This window comes from Perca fluviatilis, chromosome 4 (genome assembly GCF_010015445.1).
Source record: "Perca fluviatilis chromosome 4, GENO_Pfluv_1.0, whole genome shotgun sequence".
In the NCBI taxonomy this organism is placed as follows: Eukaryota; Metazoa; Chordata; class Actinopteri; order Perciformes; family Percidae; genus Perca; species Perca fluviatilis.
In genome coordinates, this window is record NC_053115.1 from 26,384,119 (window position 1) to 26,410,597 (window position 26,479).

The 26,479-nt window shown below is 38.4% G+C and overlaps 1 protein-coding gene and 1 long non-coding RNA gene across 3 annotated transcripts in view; one reads left to right on the plus strand and one right to left on the minus strand.

Annotated features, from left to right (window-relative positions):
* LOC120557963 (metabotropic glutamate receptor 4-like) overlaps positions 1-26,479 on the minus strand; it is a 158,796-nt gene that overhangs the window by 59,373 nt on the left and 72,944 nt on the right. The gene's annotated exons all lie outside the window — the stretch shown is intronic.
* On the plus strand, positions 16,335-20,106 carry LOC120557964. The gene is made up of 2 exons (XR_005639038.1): positions 16,335-16,440; positions 19,509-20,106. It is a non-coding gene; the product is annotated as an uncharacterized LOC120557964 (long non-coding RNA).

Consider the following 26,479-nt stretch of genomic DNA (forward strand, 5'->3'; position numbering starts at 1 on the left):
AAGAGAAACTGTAAAACAATACCTTCACAGTATCATATAAATCAAAGAAATGAAACATACAATGGATTAAATGCCACTTTATGTGTTGTGTGAATTGAATTAAATGTAATTAGGTACAAATATACTATACTATATATATTCAGACATAAACCATGACAACCCAAGTTTGGTATTAGTAATCAGAGGTGCAGTGCTACGCGCCCCTCTGTGCTTCCGTTGAGCAGTCGCCCACTCATAGTCTAATAAGCACGGTGTCTGTCCCCCGGCTCAGATCGGTTAAATCAAAGGTAAACAAAAGATGCGCTATACTTAACAACCTAATTGGAATTAAAACTACTGCAATAGAACAAAATAGGAAAATTAGATGTGGACTATTAAATATTAGATCTCTGTCTTCTAAAGCAGTACTGGTAAACGAGTTGATATCAGACAATAAAATTGATTTATTTTGTCTTACTGAAACCTGGCTGGGCCATGAAGACTATGTTAGTCTAAATGAAGCCACTCCTCCCAGCCATATTAATATTCAAATTCCTAGAGGCTCAGGCCGAGGAGGGGGAGTTGCAGCCATCTTTGATGCAAGCCTGCTAATTACTCCTAAACCTAAATTACATTATAACTCATTTGAAAGTCTTGTTCTTAATCTTCAACATCCAAAATGGAAAACATTACAGCCAATTATATTCGTTGTTATTTACAGGGCTCCAGGTCCGTATTCTGAATTTTTATCTGAATTCTCAGAGTTTTTATCATGTTTAGTCCTTAAATCAGACCAAGTACTTCTTGTAGGTGGTTTTAATATCCATGTGGACGTTGACAATGACAGCCTTAGTACTGCTTTCAACTCATTACTGGATTCAATCGTTTCCAGTCAGAGTGTGCACAAGGCGACGCACTGTTTTAACCACACCCCGACCTTGTGCTGGCATATGGTATTGAAATTGAGGATTTAATAATATTTTCGCAGAATTCGGTATTATCAGATCATTCTTTAATCACTTTCGAATTCTTACTACCTGATTATATTAAATTAGATAAAAGCTCCTACACCAGATGCTTATCTGACAGTGCTATAGCTAAATTTAAAGAAGATATTCCAACAGCATTCGACTCTATGTCATGCCTTAACATAACAGAGGACCTGTATGTTAACCTCAGTCCCTCTCAAATTGATGCATTTGTAGACGGTGTGTACGCACATGCCTTACGGACGACCTTAGACCCCGGCGGCCCCTGAAAAAGAAGATGATGAAGCAAAGGAAACTAGCACCTTGGTATAACTCCCAAACTCCCAAATTAAAACAAATCTCGAAACCTCGAATGTAAGTGGCGTTCCACCAAGGTGGAAGAATCTCGTTTGGATTGGCAAGAAAGTCTCAAAACCTATAGGAAGGCCCTAAGAAAGGCCAGATCAGACTATTACTCATCACTAATAGAAGAAAACAAGAACAACCCAAGGTTTCTTTTTCAGCACTGTCGCCAGGCTGACAGATAGCCACAGCTCTACTGAGCCATCTATTCCTCTAGCTCTGAGTAGTGATGACTTCATGAGCTTCTTCAATGATAAAATTACAACAATTAGAGATAAAATTCATCACCTTTTACACTCAACTTCTAACGGTTTACCCTTTAAACGCAGAGTCGTTAGAAATAAAGACTAGTCTCGACATATACTTAGACTGCTTTTATCCTATAGATCTTCAACAATTATTGTTAAAGATATCCTCAGCTAAGCGCCGTCACCTGTCTCTTGGACCCCATCCCAACGAGACTACTCAAAGAAGCATTACCTGTGGTTAACACCTCATTACTAGATATGATCAATATGTCTCTATTAACAGGTTATGTACCACAGTCATTTAAAGTAGCTGTGATAAAACCTCTTCTGAAAAAACCCACCCTGGATCCTGAGGTCTTAGCAAACTATAGACCTATATCTAACCTTCCTTTTCTATCCAAGATCCTTGAGAAGGTGGTTGCTAATCAGTTATGTGATTTTCTACATAGCAACAGTTTATTTGATGACTTTCAATCAGGATTTAGAAAGAATCATAGCACAGAGACGGCACTGGTGAGAATTACTAACGACCTTTTAACTGCTGCAGACAAAGGTCTTGTCTCCATTCTTGTTTTACTAGATCTTAGTGCTGCATTTGACACAATTGACCATTCAATCCTGTTACAGAGATTGGAACACTTGGTTGGCATTAAAGGAATTGCTCTGAGTTGGTTTAGGTCCTATTTCTCTGATCGATCTCAATTTGTGAATGTTAATGATAAATCCTCCAAGTACGCTAAAGTTAGCCATGGGGTTCCGCAAGGCTCAGTGCTTGGACCAATTCTATTCTCCTTATATATGCTTCCTCTAGGCAATATTATTAGAAAACACTCAATTAACTTTCACTGTTATGCGGATGACACCCAATTATACTTGTCAATCAAACCAGACGAAACCAGTCAGCTAGCAAAATTTCAAGAGTGCATTAAGGATATAAAATCCTGGATGACCTATAATTTTCTGATGTTAAACCCTAACAAAAGGAAGTTATTGTGCTGGGCCCTAAACACCTCCGAACTTCATTATCTAGAGATATAGCTACTCTGGATGGTGTTGCCCTGGCCTCCAGCACCACTGTTAGAAATTTAGGAGTTATCTTTGATCAGGATATATCCTTTAATGCCAATCTAAAACAAACCTCAAGAACAGCCTTTTTTCATCTTCGTAACATTGCCAAAATTAGGAATATCCTGTCTCAAAACGAGGCTGAAAAACTAGTCCATGCATTTGTTACTTCCAGGCTGGACTATTGTAATTCCCTACTGTCAGGTTGCTCAAATAAGTCTCTTAAGACTCTCCAGCTGATCCAGAATGCTGCAGCGTGTTCTCACAAGAACTAAGAAAAGAGATCATATTTCTCCTGTATTAGCTTCTCTGCATTGGCTTCCTGTTGAATCCAGGATTGAGTTTAAAGTCCTTCTCTTGACCTACAAAGCTCTAAATGGTCTAGCACCATCATATCTAGAAGAGCTCCTAATACCCTATTGTCCTACTAGAGCACTGCGCGTCCCCAGAATGCAGAGTTACTGGTGGTACCTAGAGTCTCTAAAAGTAGAATGGGAGCTAGAGCCTTCCGTTATCAGGCTCCTCTCCTATGGAACCAGCCTCGATCTGGGTTCGGGGGCAGAAACTGTCACCTCATTCAAGAATGAACTTAAAACTCTCCTATTTGATAAAGCTTATAGTTAGGGGAGTGAGGAGTTGCAGTGTTCACCTAACTGGCCCAACTGCTTCTCTTCATAATTGTTAGATTAATAATACATAACAAAGTAGAGGGAGGCAGGCCAGCCAAGCCAGATCCGGCAGGGGGAGAGTTCTAAGCCCGAAAAAGCTACCTCTCCTTATGACCTGTCTCTCTTAGTTACCTGTTATAGTTACGCTGTTATAGTCCTAGACTGCCGGGGGACTTCCTTCCTTTGACACACTGAGCTGCTCTCTCTTCTCCCTTTCTTATTACTGTTTCTATTACTGTTACTATTACTATTACTATTTGTGTGCAGCCCGTCCCAGAAATGCTTGTTACTAATCCTAGCTTCTGGGGAGTTTACTCCCCGGAGTCCTTATGCTTTTTTTTCCCCCAGCGTATTTCCTTGGAGAACGTTTGCACCAAGACCCTGGTTGCAGCTGTCGCCGTGGTCCTGCTGCACTCCCTGCTGAGCTCAGCGATGCCCTGCAATGTCATGCTGCGTCCTGCTGAACCCTGCAGCTTCCCGCTACATCCAGTCACTGTTCCATTATTAATGTGACTACTATCGCCACTGTTCATCACACCCCAAACCGTTCGTCAGACACCGCCTACCAAGAGCCTGGGTCTGTCCGAGGTTTCTTCCCAAGAGGGAGTTTTTCCTCGCCACTGTCGCACTGCTTGCTCTTGAGGGAATTACTGGAATTGTTGGAATTGTTGGGGCTTTGTAAAATATAGAGTGTGGTCTAGACCTACTCTATCTGTAAAGTGTCTCGAGATAACTTATGTTATGATTTGATACTATAAATAAAATTGAATTGAATTGAATTGAAATAAACAATCACAGGGAAGTAATGAAATCAAGGGCATTGTGTTGTCAGTTTATCAGGGAATGCTTAGAAAACTAAAACTGAGATGGTGAAATGCTGCATTAACCGGCAGGATAATTGGCTTCTAAAAGAAAGAAACAGCCTGGCTGTGAGAGTTTCTTAATGTAAGCCCTTTTCTTTATCTACAGAATGCCGTTTAGCAGTTTTGTGGGACAGTAAATTATGTGACAATGTGTTGTAGTGTGTATGTTGTTGCTCTATTATTATGAACAGGGAATACATCTCTGTACATTCCTATGTGGATTTAGCCGAGACTTTATTTTGAAAGGTACTCAATAACATTTTTGGTGTAACATTTCTTACTTTTCCCATGGCTCCATAAGTGATGCTTTTGTGTTTTTATGGAGTTATATATGTTTTCATGTATAGTTTGGGAACTTTCCTATAATAGGTCATGTTCTGTGTTTAAAACGATACTTACTTGGGAAATTCCCAAGTATTTTTTTGTTGCTAAAGTTGCATTTAATTTCATGCTTAAACCTGTTAATGAGAGCAGAGGTTTGTGGAGGCATGTGTGTTGCAGGGCTGCTGTGTAGCTTGTGACGCTAGAGCGTACTGTTATGACGATGTCCACTAGCATGGAGCATTTAATGACAGTTTACGGTACACATTACGCAAGAGAGACTGCTTTCGGTCTGAATCCCTGCTTAGACCCACTATGCACTCACAATATGACCAATTCTTTGAGTCCTTGCAAAAGCAGATTGAAAAGTAAACCCAAAAAACCCCAAAGGATGTTGTGATGTGTTTTTGTGCAGTCAAAGCAATGTTTCCAGTGCTTCTCCAACAGGATTTCTATGGGGAGATTTAGAGTGCCTCAGTGTGGCATGTTTTTTGAAGGATTGTTTCCTAGCATCCTGCAGCTCTCAGGACAGTGGGGACACAGCCAAGACATATCGTTATACACTAGATACTGTACAGAAACACACTGTACCCATCACTGTTATAGATGGAGACCAGAGTCAGGGAAGCTAAACTTAACTTAAAAATAAATAACTATTTGTCGAAGTGAGTCTGTGTTAATTAACAGTGTCAAACAAAAGATTAACTCCACAGCCTGACACAGTTGTTCTCCAAAAAGCAATCAGAGGAAACAACAAATAAAATGATTGAACAATCAACTGCAAATTAATTAAAGTTACACCTCCCTCTCTATCAGCTGAGTCATGTTAACAACCTAATGCATGAAGCTCACACAGATAACAACTACAACAGCAAAAAGGCTTTTACCATTGTTATTTTAGTACTTGCAAATGATTGTCCTGTGTGTGGTGTGTGTGTGTGTGTGTGTGTGTGTGTGTGTGTGTGTGTGTGTGTGTGTGGCCTAGAATCCTATTATTCTGCAGTCTTCCACCCTAGTGCCCAGCTCAATAAGAGGGCAGCGAAATCCCGATTTAGATGTCTAAAAAAATTGTTGAGGTCTGAGACAGAGACAAGACAGTAAACTGTCTTGCACAGCTGTCACCAATCTTGTTACTGTAAGTTTGAGAAGGTCAGACAGAATTTCTGACCCAGTCCTCACACAAAATTTTGTCAGCAAAAAAACCCTGAAACAATCCTGCAATGAGAGCCAATGAGGGTTGGTGACAAAAGAAATCAATGCATGGTTGCTGTGCCCAACTAATTTTCTCCAAAGGTATAATAATAATAATTTTTTTTGTAAACTTCTCTTTCCTCTCAAGCTCAGTTTGGACTAAATTTGGTTTAAAAAAAACGATGTCGGGATAAAGGCAGGACAGCAGGATATCAAAATGCCGCCCCACATGGGCTGTATCTTTTTAGTATTTTCATAATTGCATCAAAAAGAAAAGAAACTAGATGAAAAAGCCCTCCATTTCAGCCGTGCAGACAGGTTAGGTTTTTGTAGTTTTGTACTTACTGCTTGCCACAAAATAAAGAAACTTTAACTACACCACAGCCTGAAAATTAAACTATAAATTTGCAAACCTATTGAATTAGCGCTGATCTCACACTACAGTAAAAGGATAACATTGCACCACTGCTTTTAATACCTTATAATAATTTTACTCTCAATTAACAGCAGAAAACAAGCACCTTGTTTGCAGTACTAAGAGCAGATACATTTCAGCACAGGTGACCACCACTGTAGTGCCAAGATGAGGGAAATGCCAAAAACATACCGTTATATTTTTTCGTCAAGATTTATAGACTGTTAATTAAACAGATTAAGAGTGCCATTTTGTTTTTGTTTATTCATCCAGTCTGATGTGTTCATTTTAGCAAGTTAGCCAGTTTCTGAAAGGAGGGTTATTTTAACCTGACGCGCCAGATAGTTTGTTAACACAGAAACATCTAAAAGAAGCCGTCATTGGAAACTGTTTGGGAAAGGGCAGGCACTGGGCACTTTCCAAAAAAATACCTGGCAGATGATTGGATGAACTATTTGTCTGTCACACCTGCCATTATTGTTTTGAATGAACAGTCGCGGCCGTCAAACGCACCTAAATCACAACCAGCTCCTCACCCGGACGCTGATTGGTTCTGTCCGCTGCTGTTCGCACACAAACAATTTTTCTTGAAGCTTGACAAGATGGATTTTTGTGTGATATATTTTCCTCCGATTTCGCATGATCTCGTGATATCTCGAGGATCCAGCTGCCGTGCAAGGTAAGGGTTATGTTGCTTTGTATGGCACGTAATATTCAGTAGAAACAAAAGCTGTGGTAATGATTGCTAAGAGCAGTAAATGTTTTTCATGATGACCAAAGAAATCGGCTAAATTAAGAGTTGTTATATGTAAGTCAACAACCTGTACAGCTCTGTCAATTTCTAGCTACAGTAGGCAGCTAGCTATGTAGGAGGATCCCACCTGCAAAGCTCTGATTGGTCAGTTGTTCTTCTAACTGGGAGACAAACCCATCAATAAGCACAACAAGATTTGGTAAGATGATTTAAGGGTGAAACTGGGTTAAAGGATTTGTACATTGCTTATTAATAAACATGAACGACTAGGTTATGGATAAATGGTTTCCAGTGCAGCACTATCAAGTCCCGTGTTCTGACAAAGCTGTTAGGAAGCATTTGAGGCTGTTTCAGTTTTTTTAAAAGGTTTCTCTGATGCCTGTATTTCCTTTTGGACATTTATTACAGATTTTGACAGGAAGTGCATCATGTGTTTGATCCTAGAAGTGATGTTTGGTATCCCTAAAAATCACACTTTTACTGTCTGGATGCTTTTCATCATCTTTTAGTTTATGGGAGACTGCTTCAGGGAGTGTGTGTCTTGACGGCAGTCATGATAGCATTTCATCACTTCAGCCATTTGTGTGTGTTGATGACCCACTTGTCAAGTTGACTCAAACAGGCTCGATTATCGGTCATTTTGGGTTGTTTGCTCAAATTGATGGCGTTAGATAAGTGAGAAGCGTGCAAACCATGTCGTCACTTTGCAGTTTTTCCACATGTCACAGCAGAGGACTATCCTGGGGTTATCTTAACAATGTGTTCACTAAAATTAATGGAAACTAATAGTGACAAATAGCTGCTGCAGTGTCAGGACAACTACAGCCATGTAATCTGTATTTGCCATGACAGCTAAGTGGCTTTCTTTTTCTGCTTTTCATTTATATTTAGATGCCTTCCAGATAACAACAGTCATACTGTGTGTGAGGTCAAGACAAGACATCAACAAAAGATGCATTTCTTTTTTATTTGAATTTTGTGAACAAAAGCACGAAATCCGATTATGTCACAGTGCCCCTACCTTGCAATGTTAACAAAAGTGAAAAATAACTTGCGTATCCGCCCTGTGATTCGGATCTGGTCCAAAATATAATGGGTTCTTTCGTGGCCCATGCTATATCCTTCCAGCAAGTTTCATGAAAATCCATGGTCCATACTACTGCTGACAGGCAAACAAACCAAATGAAATGTTTACTGTTAGAAAGTTGAAAATTACTTTATTTATGTAAAGGAAAACACACAGTTCAGGTGACAATTCAAAAAATCTAATGGAACATAATGCAGTAAGGCTCTCAGGCATTCCGTATTGCTTTCAAATATGTATTCTTCTATAGATCAACTTTTCTCCTTTAATGTTATCCCTGCTGAGCCAGCAGACATAAAGTCTGACTCAAAGGATGTACATTTCCGGGATAGAGCCTGACATCCAGCACTAGAGTCCCTGCCCTCTCTATACCTCCGCTGATGGGACTTAGTGCCAACCAGGACTGTTGTGAATCGTATTAAAGAAATACAACAAACCAGAGTGTTTTTTCCCCCTATCTCAGAATAGATAGGTGGTGTATCCAGACCATACTCCAGCGCTGACAGAGCGCTGTGGAGATAGGTCCGGGCAATGTGAGACGCATGCAGGCATGAATTACCTTTCCGTCCGCTTTTGTGTCTATTGTTTGGTGAGGTAACCTCTTCAAATGTGCACGTGGCACCTGTTCACATCAATGATACATTAGATCATTTTATTAAATGTGTAAAACCCTGGACTTTAATAGCTTTCTATTTAAACAGGAACTTTGGTGTCACTTCCTTTATTCTGCCTGTAACAGCCCATTTCCCATTTCATGGCTTTCATGTAATAATTCAAGGTAAAACTATAATTTCCTGCATACAGTCAGGACTTATAAAAACAGCAGTGAGCTTGCTAACCTTGCAGCAGTCCTTAAAAAAAAGACAGCTTTTTAATTCCACTGAATACAATGCTTTTTCATCTGTGCTCTAATTTGAATCCATTATGTAAAGACCTCTTTGTCAGGGAGTAAAGTTATTCAGTGAAAAAGACACAGATGTCTTCACGCTGAATACAGATAGCACTAAATCACCAATAATGATCAGTTATTGCTGGATTAATAAGGTAGTCTGTCAGCAAGCAATTGGATCTTGTAGATCTTATATGAACTGAGGTAACGTGACATTTTATTTTATAATGTTCTCAGCAGCTGTACTGGGGTTTTACAAATGGAATGTGAACTGCAGAAAAGTCAGAAAAGTTCATGGAAGAGTTGAAGTACCGAACTGACAATATATTCAAAGATCATGAGAAACTGAAAGTAACTTTGTCTGTGATGGTTTTAACCTTCCTGCTACATTTACAACACAAAGAGGAATCTTCTAGGTTTGCTGCTGGCTTGCTTTGCATCAGGTTGTTTTTCATGGATATGTGAGGAGATTTAAAATAATCTCTTCCTATAAATTATTTCCTTTTCGTGCCAAGTGTATACTGTGTAACTTTATCTGCCTATGTGGGTCTGACATGCCAGAAAATAATTCCCATCCAACAATGCCTTTTGTTTCAAAATACATTTCCAATATTTCCACTGCAAGCCCTGTGCATGAAATAAGCATCAGCCTTGGGAAGGTTCTGAGGCAAATAGGCAGTGGGAATGTGTGACTTTTTCTAGTGTTGCATTTAAATGTTAGTAAACTTTTTGTTTGTTTGTTCTATTGTTGTTTTATTCTATGTTATATTATTTGACTTTACTTTTGCCTAATTATATTCACAGAGTCTTTCACACTTGATTATGTATTTTCAAGGCATACTGTCTCTGCCTTCCCTGCTCTACCTGTAAAGCACTTTGGGTCAACTGTTGTTTATTTAAATGTGCTATACAAATTAAATGACTTGACTTGACTATCAGCATGGCTGGTTGTAGAATTGAATATGTTATGCTGTGTCCATGCTCAGTTCATGTTCAATTAAACCACAGAAACACAATAGTAATAAGTCTGAAAAACACAATTTGTTGCGTCTCTGCTCCACTGAGTTTCCTAATTGTACATCTTTCCCCTGTTATTTGTTCACCGCACATGTCTTTTTGTGTGTTTAGTCAGTGGAGCCACTCAAGTAAATAATTAACCAGTTGGAACGCACCATCTTGACTTCTTTTTTTTTTAAAGCTCTAGATGCTTCTGACTTTACAGGGTTGTTTTATTTTTGTGCGTTCGCAGCGTGCAAAAGTTGGTTGATCTCAGACTTCAGCTTGAAATATTGTGTTAAATCAAGTGAGAGCACATATGCAGTCCAATACCAGTCATGAATCAAATATCAGTTGTATGCTCAATGATGTGTGGCATATACTGTGCAATGATATTTGAAAAAGAACAATTTAGGAAGACAAAAAATCCAATGATACTTGATTTTCAGAAATAGGAATGTTAACAATGTTTGTCTACTTATTAAGTATCTAATCTGTATGATTTCTTCTTCTTATTTGTCTGTACCACAGATATTTGTGTGACGTGGTTTGTGTCGGAGTGCAACAACTACTTTAAAAAACACCACCAAGGAAAAATAAGTGAGAACTAAAGATTTGATTTAGTTATGCTAGCCTCTGCCAGCGAGGTTGTGTTTTTAGCATTGTTTATTTGTTGGCAAGCTATCTCCAAAACTTAATTACAGATTTAACCCTTGTGTGGTGTTCATATTTTTGTTACACAGCCAATTATTAGGGTTTTAAATCAATACAGCCATAACAATTTATTTAAAAATACTTAACAGATGTTTACTTTAGCTCAATTACCAATGATATATACATCATTTATGGTTCATATTTGCCATTTACCCCTGTGAGATCACATTTATGATCATATGATCATTTTCGTTTTTTGTGAGAAAACAAGGAAATTCAATTATAAAAAAAGGTTAAAAAAAATAGAAACAAGATTTTTGATCATTATTGGTTTTTATTTCTTAGAACTTAATCAGAACAGGTGAAAGTGCTTTGTAAATTTTGTAACTTTGTGTGGGAATAGACAGAAAAGATGATTTAAGATGATGTCAATGTTGTGTTTACAGCCTGTTCCACTGCCCCCAAGTGGCCAAAATAAATCAATTAATGCTGCTTTAAATAAAGTTATCTTTACCTAGAATCGTCTCAGTTGTTCAAAGTATGATTGCACATGTAATACTCTATTTATTCTTTATTTGGCTTGCTTTTGTCTCTCCACAGCTCCATACTGGACACCATGGGCTCTTAGGACAACAGTGTCTACTACTGCATGTGCTGGCTAGTGTGGTGCTGTTGCATGTTATGGGTTTTATATTGGGAGGTGTTTGTGTAGAGGACGAAATATCATGAATGCCTAACAAAAATTAATTTCAATACAGCAACCCTAACCGTATTCTATTTCTATTTAATGTGTATTTTTCTTATTCTGTTGCTTTTGTTGTTTTCTGCTGTAACAAGGGAATTTCCCCAGTTTGGGATCAATAGGTCTAGCTCATCTTATGTTAAGGCCACATTTTATGCCTCAAAGAGTACTATAGAATTGAATGAACACGTTTCCGTCTCAACAAAAGGTAGCATTTATTGGTAAACTATTTTAGATTGTACAGGGGATTTTTATGCTCTGAAATTAAAAACGTTTTTAAATAAACTGTCTGCTTTTAAATACTGCACAGGTTTCTTTTTTACAAGTCAATGTCAGAATTCTTTATTTTCGTTAATTGCAGCTGTGGTGACAGCAGAAAAAATAAGATACAAAAATAATATTTCCTGGAATGGTTAATTCGCTGAAGCACAAAGTAGAGACGACAACTGGCTACAGGCCTTCTGACACGTCAGTGTCTCTCATTGAACAGCTTGTTGTCATTCTGCTTTTAATAAAAATAAACATACTCTTCTTAGCAAACACACACAGAGCTTCTGAAATGAATTCACGTCTGTGCGAGCACACTTATTTTTCAAGCTCAAAGTCATGTACTAAAATCTCCTCTCTTTTACAAAAACTAACATGCAGTTACAGCTTTAGATGGAACCCTAAAATGAATAAAAATCCAACATATGCAAAAAAGTGAACAGGGAACTATTATAATATGAACTTCTATTGTTTGTTTTTCTGAATGTTTTGATAGATATTTGCTCACTACTCATCCCATACTGTCCTAGCATTAACACTTATTGTACCCTCTGTGGGTTTGATGAATTTATATTTAAAATAAAATGGAACTTCTAATCCCTATTACGTAGTGCACGTTCAGTGAGTACCCTTGTCAACGATAAAACATCTATTCAAATTCAAAGTTAAAAGTGCCATATTGCCATTTAGTGTGTTAAAAGGTTGGGCTCCACACAGTTTTTAGACTGTTCTTTTCAGGTTTGCGGTCCATGTTGGAATGTCAAACAACAAAACACAGAAATGGCTTAATCGCTTCTTTTGTATCTCTCTTTTAGCTTGATAGTACTTTGGTACCCTGAACAATAAAATGAAGCACTGCCTCCATCCATGGTGTTTGGATGAATAGGACATTTTGACAAATATTGCCAGTTGCAGCACTTAGGGATAAAACTCCTTCCTGTCGGCTCTTATTTTCAAACATCAAACAGAAAAATATTACTACTAATACTAATTCTCTGTGTTGCCGGCTGTATTACCAGACAAAATAAGCGATCATAGGATTTTCTTCATTTTTTTTAGTTAACAGTAACTTGAATTCCCAACATTGTTGTGAACCAAAATGACCTCATCTGGATCGGGCCATGGTGAAGGAGTCATAGCCTGTCATCATTTAAAAGTTGACCTTTAAATAGTATCACCTCCATCAAGCTAGTAACGGTAATGTTTTTAAACATCAGAACACAGTGCCAGAATGAATCATCCCTCAACATTTTTAGCAATGTTGAATGGACGTGTTGTATGCCATATCACATTTAAGTAAAAAAAATTTGAATTTAATTACAGAGCCCCTCCAGTCTGCTCTTCTGAGAGATTGCCACATATATCCCCATTAACGGATGCACTTCACCACAGTACCTCTTCAAAGTGCAAGACACAAAGAAAACGACATGACCGTATAATGTTCTATTTTATTTTTCACCTCTCCTCTAAAGCAAGGGCAACAGTTTCAATCAAACCAATTGACTTCAGCCTGACATCTTTCATATGACTACAGCACAGAAATGCCTTAGGCAGAGCTGAGTTTACACACTAAGCCCAAAGAATAGGAGTGCTTTAGACTGTAGCCTACCTAATTGACTCTGTAATAGTGTCATAGTTCAGTGCCACCAAATTGACTGAGTTTTCAAGCAAGCTTTGGCAACACTGATACCCTTAAAAATGACAAAGAGGCCTCCCAGTGCAACTCAAAGTTTATGCAACAACGAGCAACAAAACAGTGGCAATGTAGCACTCAATATCACCCTCTGCATTTAGAATTAATCACTCCAACATGTCACTAGATTTAAACATACCTATCCATCACGACATAATTTAAAGCAGTACTTGTAAATATTTTCATGTGAACAATTAATAAAATGCATGTATCTAAAAAGGTCGCTCGTAGTAACAAAGTATCAGCTCTACAAAGCATTTTAGCATCTATCAGCTCATTGCTTTGGGTTAAAGGCTTGCAGGTTTACTTTTTTGGTTCAGTCTCAACGCTCGCATCAGCGTCATTTTCAATTATGGCAACCACCTGGATTAAGCGAAACACCGACAGTACAATACCTGCCCAGCACCTAACAGTCAAAGTTAGCAAATAGATGGTGAACATACTGTAGTGAAGCATTTAGCAGCTATAAAAGTCAGATATTCCCTCAGGAGTTGGTGGAGAGCAAAATGGAGCTGGGAAATAGTGAATAAATGCTAATGTTGCTTTGTATCTGCTAGATATGTAAATACTGTAAGCAACTGTATGCTAATAACTTAGCCATATCAGCCTTGTAAGGCCATAATTCATTATGTCAAATGTATGTGATGTTAAGTTTGCTGTGGAGATCTGTCCCAAAGTGGCTAAAGGGGGAAACATTGTTAGTGAGAAAAATATATACTTGTTAAAGTTGTAGTAATCAACATGTTTGTAGTACTCATGTTTAAGTGAGACCTTTTTTTTCTCAAACTGAGAGCTTGAGAAACTTCATACAACTGATATTCTTGTTAATTCTCTCTGGACAGCCTGGGCCTCTACCAGAGAGTGTATTTCACACCTCTGACCTGTCCTGTGTAGAAAACAGCCTGCTGCTTATATTCAAAAGGTGTTAATTAAAAAGAGGGAAAAATGTAGGCGCCATATGGAGAAGGCTACCTACTAATTTCACTTTGCTGCTCTTTCTTTTGTGTTTCTATGGAGATGAGGTCATCTTCGCAGGCTGCAAAGCTGCTCTGTTGGATCACTCACAGGTCTACCTTTTTCTTCTTGTCAAATTGTGAAATCAAATGTCTCTTCACTGAAGAGAAAAACATATTTATTGTTTTAGTTCCTGTAGAGTGAACTCAGAGAAAATATTAGCTGGTGTGTATTTTATGCTTAATATTTTATTGGTGCTATTATGAGAGATACTGTGAGTGGGAGGAGGGGAGCAATAGCACAGAAAACCTCTTATGAGAGAAATGCTAAGCCTCAGGAAAGGATACACAGCTGCTCTGGAGTATTTTTGCACCATAATTGACGTGCCACAAGCAAAATTTCCCATCATTAGAGGGACCTGTTGCCTGGGAGCACAGGAGCTTCCAAGGAGGAAAATCCAAGCCCTTAAGCTGCCATGCCTGAGAGATAACAGAGGTGCAGAATCACAACTGCAGAGATATGGGCAAAATATGCGGACAACAAACAAGCACATTTTGCCCATTTATTATGCTGGGTTGTAAAAATCATATGAGTGTTCTGTTATACATAATGAATTCAAACCTGGAGGAACATTTTCATAAAAAAAAAAAACTCTGCAAAGAAGTGCAAAATAAGTGCAACCTCAAGAATGGTTTGTGGAGTAAAGTGTTTTCAAAATGACTGAATAATGTACCCAGTCTCTTTAATCCCTAACTGTCTTTGCATCCCTGCCCTTGAGACAAAGCCTGCGATGGTGCCGGTCCTAGAGAAAACCTTGACTGAAGGAGATGAAGGGCCGCTGTCCATTTGTCATCATCACCTCCTCACCAATTAAACGCTGACAAAACAGTGCAGAGGAAGCAGCTGCTTTCATCTTCTAATTGACTGATTGATTCGCCTGTTTTTCTATCACCCTATAAGATGTTTTCATGATGCAACCCCGACAGTGTTTCATTTGATTTATAGAATGCAGCTTTAGTGGGCGCACTGATGTGGGAAGGTGATACAAACACCATTTGTGAATTCATATGGTATAAAAAAAAAAAAAACTGCCTGCCGAGGAAGCAAAAAAAATAAATAAGTCAAGTGTTTTGTTTTTGCTAATTTGTTGATGCTGTTGAATCCCTGTAGAATAGATGGACAGGAATAATAATAAAAAAAAACACAGAGTACATTTTCAATACGTTTATAAATATTCTAAATCTGAGATGAATGTGTGGGAGTTGTTTGAAAGATTTTGTTATCATTGCCGTTGTCTGGTTCATGTATTGAGAGATGTGTCCAGCCCGAAGGATGAGCTATTGTTTAGGTGTTCTCCATTCATCTGGGATCTGTATTCACCCCCACCCTTCAGGACAATATTGGTGTTCATGAAATAGATTTTGCTAAGACTATATTTTTTATTAGAGAGCTGTTTTCCATTCTTTGTTAAGGAAAGGTTTGACATCACGTGAAGCATCAAACAGCTTTGTTTTTCAGTTCCCCCTCTGAGACAAAAAGGAAAAACACATTTTCTCAAACAAGGTTGTTCTTTGGGATTAGGTGTTTGACTAAAAAGGTTTTCTAGGACTGTTATGTTAGATTAGAGGACCCTATAATCAATATTTTGCACTGATTTATAGTATCTTCAAATTTGATCATTTCTGCTAAAGTTCATGTCTACACAACACTTAGTATGTTTACATGCACACCAATATTCCACTATTATTCTGAATATGACAATATTCCGAAGATGATACAGGTAATGTAAGCAGCATATTCCGGTTGGATATTCCGAAAAAGGCCTTTTTTTGAATATAGCATTTTCCGATTAAGACATGTGGGATATGCCGGTATTATTCGGGTTTTAGAGACATTCTTTGGACATGTATACAGCGCATTCAGGAATATGTGTCTCAATCGGGGATTTTACACTTAGGAGAAGTCGGAGATGATGTTGAAAAGATGGGATTTTTTATTTACCCCAATTAAGGCCAAAAAGGCAAGAATAATAATATAAAAATTTAAAAAATAAATTTAAAAATAAAGTAAATTGAAATGAGAGTCAAAAACTGTCAAATTATACAAACATACAGCTGTTAACCTTTGATCCAGTCACTATTTGTTACTACTCTGAGAGCATACAATATTAGAATATTATTTATAGGATTCAAGCTAACATTTGACAACGCCACAAGATAAATTACTCAAGCTCCAGGTCACTTCCTGTTGCCCCGGAAGTCAGAGCGTCATATAAACCCGACAATCGCGGCAAACATTCCTTTATATACACCAACAGGAGATGCCGGTAAGACACAAAAGATATATTAAACTATGCTACCTTTTAAGCTCAAGAAACATACACGTAATTGTAGAGACGTGTTGCGCGGTTATTATAACCGTTCATGTTTGAAATGGGTAGCGCATCGCTACCGTGACGCCAGCTATGCGCCCCGTCACAGGGTCTTAAATTAAAACATGGACAACACCCAAGAAAAGGTTCACGTCTAGTTTAATGTGCACAGTGCCATGCTTAGCATTACTAAACCGCTATCATGATTGACAGCTCAGAGTGTGGCCATGCCCCTAAAGCATCCCCTGCTTTATCGTGTATTTTAAAATTAATGGGACAGTTATTTACTAAATGAAAGTGAATAATGCTGTATAATTGCTGTACTTGAAAGTATCGATTGAGGCCATATACCCGAAAATGTTTACTGAGGTAAAAAAACCAAGTGAGATGAAGGGCCATTTTCCCATAGACATCTAAAAAAACAGACTTCTTTTTGGAGTTGCCCCCTGCTGGAAATTGGATAGAATGCCGGTTTAAGGCACTTCTGCATAGGCTTCACTTTTCAGGCCCAGAAGTTGCCGCTTGGTTCATTGTTAGGTGGCGCCGTCTAACAAATGTACTGATTTTAACCCAAACCAATATCTTTTTATAAACCTAACCAAGTAGTTTTTGTGCCTAAACCTAACCAAACTGTGACAGTTTCACAACGTCAACGACATTTTTTAAAACCGTGACCGTTACATTTAGGTATGAGGATGGAAAACGCTGGTATTTCCTCCCATCACTGGGGGCACTAATTCATGAAACGCTCTTATGGGTCATATTAAAGTGATGGTTCGGAGTAATTCACCCTAGGGTCCTTTGCACCATGACCTCGAGCCAAACACCCCCCAGAAGCTTTTTTCACCTGGGTCGAACATTGGGAGAGTTAGCTAGAGTAGCGTTATCAGCTGAATAGCTTAGCGCAGGGGCTAACGGACCCACGTTTGTATCTTTGAAGTTACCCCACTAATAATGCCCGAAATGATACCAAACGTCTACAAGTAGTACAAATAGGTTATGCTCTCATAAAACGATGGATTGGAAAGTTTGTAAGTACACCAGAAGTTTATGAACACTTGCCTGCTCTCTTCAGCTCTCTGTTGCTGCTGCTGCTACCTGCAGTTAGACGAGTGCTTAGGGCCGTCTACAAATTACTACACCGAAAAGAGTTACAACAAAAATATTTATTAATTCAATGATTAAATAACATAATGTCTCCAAACTTACCTCAATTATTACTTGTCTCCTGCTAGTTATACTACAGCACTTACTTAAAAAAAATGTAATTAATAAATATTTTTGTTGCATCTCTTTTCGGTGTTGTAATTTGTAGACGACCCTAAGCACTCATCTTACAGCAGCAACAACAACAGCAGAGAGCAGAAGCCAGCAGGCAAGTGTTATTTACATAAACTTCTGGTGTACTTACAAACTTTCCAATCCATCGTTTTATGAGAGCATAACCTATGTGTACTACTTGTAGACGTTTGGTATCATTTCGGGCATTATTAGTGGGGTAACTTACGAGATACAAACGTGGGTCCGTTAGCCCCTGTGCTAAGCTATTCAGCTGATAACGCTACTCTACGCTAACTCTCCCAATGTTAGACCCAGGTGAAAAAAGCTTCTGGGGGGGTGTTTAGCTCGAGGTCATGGTGCAAAGGACCCTAGGGTGAATTACTCCGAACCATCACTTTAAAGGGTAGGAACAAATGACCTCTGTTTAGGTTTGTAGGACTTGTTGGAAGTAAATACCCATTAAGTAATGGCAATGGCAATAAGAATCTGATATATTGGCAAAAAGATATATTAACAGACAAACATACAGGCATGGACAAAATAACAGGAACAGCTCAGAAAACAATGCAGTCCAATACCACATCTTTAAATTAATCATGAAGTTTAAAGCACACAGATTTTGGGGAGACAAAGAAATGGTTGATTCAATTTGAAAATGTAGTCCGTGGTGTTAATTTACCACATTGTTGGTGCTCTAAATAGTCTAAGCCTTATTTGCACTACTCAAAGTCACTCCATTTAAAGACTCCCTCTAATTAACTCATTTAAACCCTAAAAAGAACTTGCTGTAACAATTTGACCCACCTTTCACTAGTCTATACAGCATGTGTGGATTTGAACAGTCACACTGCATGCATACTTGGAAAAGCTGTTAAATGTGCCAGCAGGTAAACCAGCAGGACATACGGTACTCACCCATTTCAGCAGAGAATACCCACAAAGCATTTTGGCAGCTCCCTTACTCCAGCATGAGCAGAGCTTTAGAGTAATCATTATATAAACAGACAGGGACCTGATGTCTACAGATAGTTTAAAATACAGTAGTGGGGCTTTCTATGAGTATTTTGGGGTTATCCTGGGTTCAACAGCTATGCTGGGACACATTCAGGGCACCAGTGATATTCAGTTTAGTGAAACATAACAACTCTAAGACAGCTCCACTATGTTGATTTTTAGCCATGCTCGCGGCAAAGCTCTAGGCAGTATTGGTCTGTTGGTACACCACTTTGGTCCAGACTGAAATATCTCAACAGCTTTTGGATGGATTGACATGAAATTTGGTTCACACATTTATGTTCCACAGAGGATGAATGGTACATTATTTTGGTGATCCTCTGATTTATCTCCTAGCTCCACCAGCAGGTCAAAGTTTACTCATCCACTGAAATATCTTAACATCTACTGGATGGATTGGTATACAATTTTGTACATAAATGAATGGTCCCCTGACTCTAGTGATCCCAGACTTTTCCTCTAGCGTCACTATGAGGTTCACGTGTTTTTGAGTGAAATGTATCGACAACTATCCGGTGAAATGCCATGCCGTTTGATACAGACGTTCATTTTTCTCTTGAGGACGAATTGCAATTACTTTAGTGATCACAGGAATCATCTTCTAGCGCCATCGTCATTGAGAAATTTCAATTTGTCAATTAGTTAGTTTTTTTGGTCAAATACCTGCAAACATTCCTCATCTGTACATTATGTGTTTTGTTAATTTGTTATTTATGGCTATGATCCAGACTATGTGGACAGGCAAGACCATCTCTGTGTCCATCTCCATCTCTACATCAGAGGGGGTACAGAGAAAAGCGTGGAGGAATTGAACACAGACTGTGACTTCTCTGCTGAACTTCTCTCTAGTCAGTGCAGTGCCAGACATTGAGCTGGATGGCCTCCGTGCCTCTGTGCCTGTTCCAGCAGGATGTTCGGAGCTGTGGTGTACTTTTACCGAGCCTTGACTGGATCCTGGAGTGTCGGTGTCATTCAACGAGGTGACTTTTTTTCTGTGTGCCGATCTGACAGCCAAATTCTGCTTTATGATGAATCATGCAAGTTTAAGGAGCTGATGGGATAACATTTCACTGGAATCGTACCTCGTAAGATATCATGTTACAAATAAAAATCGACAATGGATGTCTGCTAATTATCAAATGCAAACACGCTAAACACAGTGACCGTGGTATACCATCTAAACATCATCATTGTGGTTGTTTTCAAGTGATGCTGCCGTTGTGTGTGTGTGTGTGTGTGTGTGTGTGTGTGTGTTGTGTGTGTAATGTAGATGATTTTATAAACAGAATTTGAAATGTATTGATAATAAAGATAGACATGACTAAATGGTGGTCTACGAACAGTGAAATTGTCTGTGGAAAAAAGCCATTGTACACACTAATCTCAATACTGCACTTGTGAGATAACATTGAACAAAGAAGTACATATAGTCACTAACAAAAACAATCCCCCAAAACAAGATGTGCAGAAAGGAAAATATTTCACAGACCCTGTGATGTTGTTAAGTGCTCTGCTGCACCAAACCAATTTTGCATCAAAAAAAGCCAGATGAAAAGAATTCAAAGCGACAGTGATATAATTTTCCCTGAAATCACTTGCAGCAACATTTTCTCTACAAATGCAGCATTCTTGATTTGGCAATTATAACATATTCTTCTGCTCAAAGTGTTGTACACAAATATAAAGTTTATAAATACTGTATACCTTATCACTTTCCAAGCCTGACCTTCAGCTCATAATAAATAATCCTTTGTAAAGTGCTTGTAGTAGCGGATGTCCATTTTAATTTGAATTACCTGCAAAACTTGTTTTGCATATTTTATGTTGCTGTTTTGTATGCTGAGAAGTGCTTCTTTAGAAAGCATAATAACACTTTCCGGTGTGTTTGCAAACATTCTTTCAACAGAGTGCTTAAATATGTATGTGTGGCTGTGTGTGCTCTTTAGTTTTTTTTGTATGAATGCATTTTTATAGTGAAAATAAAGTTTTTCATGATGAAAGCTGATTTCAAATTACTCGTATCATAAGTTGTTACGCTTACTGCATTGTACAAGAAAATATATTGATGAAAGATACATACAGATGTGTGAAAATAAGATCTTTTGTAGATGTCACTTCAGGCATTGATGCAGTATTTTGGCTATATTGGCTTGTACAGAGTGCGTCTTCACAATATATTTACATTATTAGAGCAAATAACTTATGATGAAACTGGTTATTGTGCTTTCTATAATTAAGGTAGTACAACCTGAAAACGTACATGCTATGTAAATTACCACAATAATGCTCTACCCCTACTTTAAATCACGTTTAGTTTCCTTTATACCTAATTTACTTGCATCCTTACAACAGAGAACACCCTTACTGCTACAGCTTTGATTTATGTTAAATTCTAGCTTTTTATGATATATATAATATATATAATATTAACTGTGAATAAAAAAAGAGGACACTGCAGAAGATCACTGCTGTGATCACACAGTAATAATTTAAGCCAAATCTGTATCAATACTTTTTTATATATTCATCAGAGCTCCTCTTATCTGGACCTTATAGTAGCTCACTGTTTAGAGAGATTTACATCAAACTGAAACTTTAACGCTGAGGAGTATAAAAATTCTTTGTTTTTTTCAAGGGAAGGGAAACATACTCCCCACATTCACAGAACATTAACAGAAATGGCTTCAGGAATAACATGCGAGGTTAGAGCCAGGTCAACAGTCATTTACACATTAACACATGGGAGCTGTCCAACACTGCTACAGTGCATCTCCACAGGGTCAACTACAGAAGCACTGAAATGGCTTACAGTGCCACAAGGGCATTTTTATACATGCATATATTTTCACTGTAATAGTGTCACTTGCCTAGCCTTCAGGGCTAAAGAATTTGGCTTCAGTGCCTTGCTAAGGCGCATGCTGACAGTAGCTACAAAGTCAATTCAGCCCCCTATAGCCAGCCTCTCCCAGCTCAAGTGAGTCTTCAAACTGGGAAACTTTCTGTTACGAGCTGGATTCTCCAGGCTACCACTGTAGTTGATTAATTGATTTTTTTAAACACACTGGCACATTGAGTGCCCACAGCTAGAAATGTCTCACCAGTTCCTTACAGACACTCATTTCATATGGTATAAACAACATGAGTAAAGTCAGATAATGATGAGACTTTAATTTGCCGGTGACCTCAGGGCTTGCTGCTGGAAGATTCTGATGTTCTCCTAAAGACATTGCATATCAACCGCTCAGCCAGCCCACTCTATTTCCATGTGCTTATTTGTGTTTAGAATGCATAATGTAGTAAATATCCCAATATTATGACTGAAGGCAAACTGTGGATGAGCATTGTATTTAAAGATAATTTGGATTAGCTAAATGTGAAAAATAGCTGCAGCTTTGTTTAAAAAGGGGATTTAAATGTGTGCAGTGTCTACTTAAATATTAGTAAAACTGTCTGTCTACCTTATAAAGACAACCTTACTGTCTAAAGGTAGTATTGATGTTCTTGCAATATGCCTTACATATTAATACTTTTGCAAATTGGTTAGCATGATTCCTGGAGATGGAGATTCATAGACATGACTCCAACTTTACAATAAGAAACAAATAAGTAGAAGTACCCTTTTTTTTAAAGAGAAAAAACGGCATCCTTATTTGCATGCACAATCAAAGACATGGAGATCTGACTATTTGATGCTTTCTTTATCTACCAAGCCTTGTCAAGAATTCTGTGGAGAATTCACAGCAGAGAGCACACATTGTTCATTTCCCAGCTCTACAATAAAAGAACACTTGGCAGAGGAGTACAGGCCAAACATGAAATGAATAACAGATGACTCCATGACATCTTTGTCCTATGACAAATTACTCTAAAGAAAGGAGGTTTGTATTTCTTGAAAGATACATGAAGCAAAAAATAAATGTTTTTTTAATCATATTATCTGTTGTTTTTAATTAAAGCCATTGTTTTGAATGACTTGTCAAATTAACGCAGTGACAGTGTTACGGCAGTTACATCCATACCGTACGTGAAAATATAACTTCTTTCAGACTGCTTAACAGACCTTTACATCATAATGCTGCAGGTACTGCAGATTTATTGAAGACTAAGGTGATGCAGACTCACGTTGGACTGCAGCATAAAGATGAGACAAGAGGATCATTCCAAGATCTTTGCAGCGCCATTCATGTCAGTGTACTTCAGAGCTTTGTGCCCATATATGGTAATCCTTGATTTGGTACTCTGGCCTGTAGAGCAGACCTTGTCAAGCAGGAGTCAGGATTTAAATTTTATATCTGTGGGTCAGCGCAGTGGGAGCTGTGTTAAAGTGGGATAATCCCATGGACATGGCACCGTACCTCGAGGCCAGCACCACCGTCTAATCTGTGTAGAGACTGAAGACCAGAGAACCATACACAAGAGGAAGAACCAGGATAACCTTGCACAGTCAGCCAAATGACTCAGCATGCACTTTCGATGTATCATGAGAGGTGATAATCCTCCCATCATTCTATTGTTTCACAATTCCTACAATATTTAGTTAAATAACGGTTTATGTCATTGCTTTTGGTTGATAGCTTGTGGATCAAATTACACTCAGTCCAAATACATTTTTTAATCATCTCTCTTCCTGCATATTAATCATAAAATAAATGTCAAAATGACAAAATAAATTATGCCTCTTTTTGTTCATCTTTCACCCAGAGTTCGACAGTTTTATTTAAAAGTAGGAAAAATGGATTGTTCGTTTGCTATACACCGCCATGATATTTGACTGAACAGAAACCCTTTTCCTTCAACACATCCTGTGAAAACAATTCAACTGCAATAAAAAGCAGTGCGTCTTTATCTTAGCTGTCTGATGTAGTAGATGACAACACCCCCCCCCAAAAAAACACTATAAATTGATGCAGAAAAGGCACACGTTGCAGAAAAAGTGTTTTGGAAAAAAGTTGAGATCTGAATCCCCCCAATGTCAAACCCAAAGTTACGCCCTTGAGTAGATGACATGTTCTGTAGTCTTAGTAGGACGTTTTTTTTTACCAATGGGAATTTTCCTGATTACACGAAGAAAGGCAGCACCTGTTGGTGGAAACACTCATTGCCTTATGGCTGTATCCCATGTGACTGATGCTGTTGTCAGACATGAACAGGTGGATATACCTTTTAAAATTCATGAAAACTCTATTGAGCCGCAGGAGAGTGAAAGAAAGTGAATTAAACTGAGCCTTTTTCTAGCCTTTAGACTTTGACCCATTCTGAATCATTTGTATATCTTGGCAGCCTTGCCACATTATTGATGCCATTCATTATATGATTGAGGGGGAGGGGGGTTGGTGTTTTTGTGAGGTGAGTGGAGGTAGCCAGACCATTGCTGAGAGCAAGTTACACTGTGATGATTGATAGGAGGCGAGCTGCATAAACACTGGAGCGTTGGTTCCCTAAATGCAAGTGAGTGTTCTCTCTCTTGTTGCTGGCTTGGGGCGAAGCCATTAATAAACCCTGCAAATGATGATAGCTGTTCTATTGATTCTACTTTGCACCCTCTATTCCACAGGCCCTTCTTGCTCCGATGCTGTGCCTCAGTAAACACAGGCAACGAAACTGTTGACCCCGGCTGTCTCCATCATTGATCACACCTTTGATGTTGGGACACCACATTCTCTTTGTTTGCGTGGAAGCTTTATCCATCCACAAAGCTTGCTGATGGTACAAAATGGATCAATACAAGAGGAAAAATGGAAGCAGAGATTAAAAATTATAGATTTATCCCTGTGGAATATCCCACCCCACTGCTTGACCTGCATACTACTGTACAAGACACCAGTACACTTATGTTGCATTTCAAAACAAAGTCCTGCAGGGAAATTGCGTTCTCTGCACAATGTTTTCTAACAATGAATAAAGATTTAATTTTCATCACTTCTTCATACTGACAAAAGAACAAATGAAAAATGAAATTCCAGAGTTAAGGCAGCTCGCTCACTACTGGCTAATCAAACAACTGTTTCTCTGCAGCCTGCAAACATTTCCATTCTTTCCTGCCTTCAAATCCAATCCGGCTTTGTCTCACCCACGCCCCTCTCCCTCTTTCTCCCTCTCTGTGTTTAAACCATAGGTTTCAACTGCGCTTTGTTATTTGTAATGGAAATGACACGCCCTGAGTCAAAGTGACATTATGAACAAAAAGGTTACCCTGTGATTCCTGCAAGGCTAAATCACTCCTGCTCCATTTGTCATTCAGAATCAAATTAGAAACACTCTCGCAGAGCACCCATAACTAAAAAAAACTACAATGTAACATCTCCAATACCACTTGAAATCCTGAATGCTAGCCAATGTCTTTCCCTGAAGTTTCTCTGAGAGTAAGTTACAAACTTCCACACCTCTTTAGTGAGTTTGAAATCTGCTGGAGAAATGGGGGGATTCAACTTTTAAGTGGCAAATAAAAGGCTATTTATCTTTCTTCCCTCCTCTGAAATGGCTGGCTCCTCTTTTACTTTAACAAAAAAAAGACTTTATGGCATTGCCTCAGCCTCCTACCGTTTGTCTTAGAGACTGATGGGCAGCGTCACATTTTTATAAAGCCGGAAAGTTTTTTTTCTTCTTTTAAATTAAGGTTCCTTTAGGTCAAATAATGAAATAAGGAATAAAATAAGGAAGGCCAAATGGAAAATATAAATGTGTTTGAATGCTTAGTTGGTCAGAAGTGCAAACCTCACAGACTTGGTTAAAAAAAAACACATTAATCAGCATATTGTGGAACATAAATCCCATTGGTGTGTGCTTATCCTCACATTTTTAACTAAGTGCATTGAGGAAAAATCCCCACAATACATGAATGCATGGCAAAACACTTCTTTTCTGCAGCTGTGGTCAGAAAAGCTCATGCTTTTGGTCAGGTATAACTATAATTCCTCTGACATTCCCTTCAATCAATTCTGGATGTTTAGCCTAGCCTAGACATTTTCCTCATTTCATCAGGGCTAATGGGACAATTGGAATCCTATTTGTGTCTCACTGTGCAGCCTATTACCATATGGAAATCTTGTTTAAAATAAAGCATCACAGTTTTTCTTTTTTTTTGTTGCTAAATCAAATTCACTTTCCACTATCAAGGTTATTTCAGCATGCTGTGTATTGAGATTGCATGTGCTTGTTAGTCAGTGGTTGGTTAATGCCAATGTTTCCACCAAAGTCCCCATTCACCCCCCTCCCCCCGCTCATGACAGCGGTCCCCCTGCCTCGCTAAAGCAAGGGTGCCTTTCCCATCGCTTCCAAATTGACCCTTCAAGGTCCTTGTGCAGGAATTAAATTGCATTTATCTTCCATTAGAGGTATTATGGAAGCATATGGTTTTAAAGAAATTGTTGGGACTTTGTGACAGTGGTAAACACTGTAGAGTAATATAATTATTATGGAAACAAGACAAAAGGTTGGTTTTCAGCGTTACAAGCACCAAGGACTCACTTCAGGTTACTGTCTCTAAACTTTAAATGCAGATACAGGGACAGATTATTAACACTTCAATGGTAAATTACTAAGGTGTTGAGTTTGGCTCCTTTTGAATCATACAGTACAACATATCTAAAATGTGTCCAGGTATATAATCGATGTGGATGACTTATGGTTATCATTGGGTGTTGAATCCTAATCTGTTTCAACCCAGTTTCAATTAATGGCTTCTCTTTTTAAAGGTAAT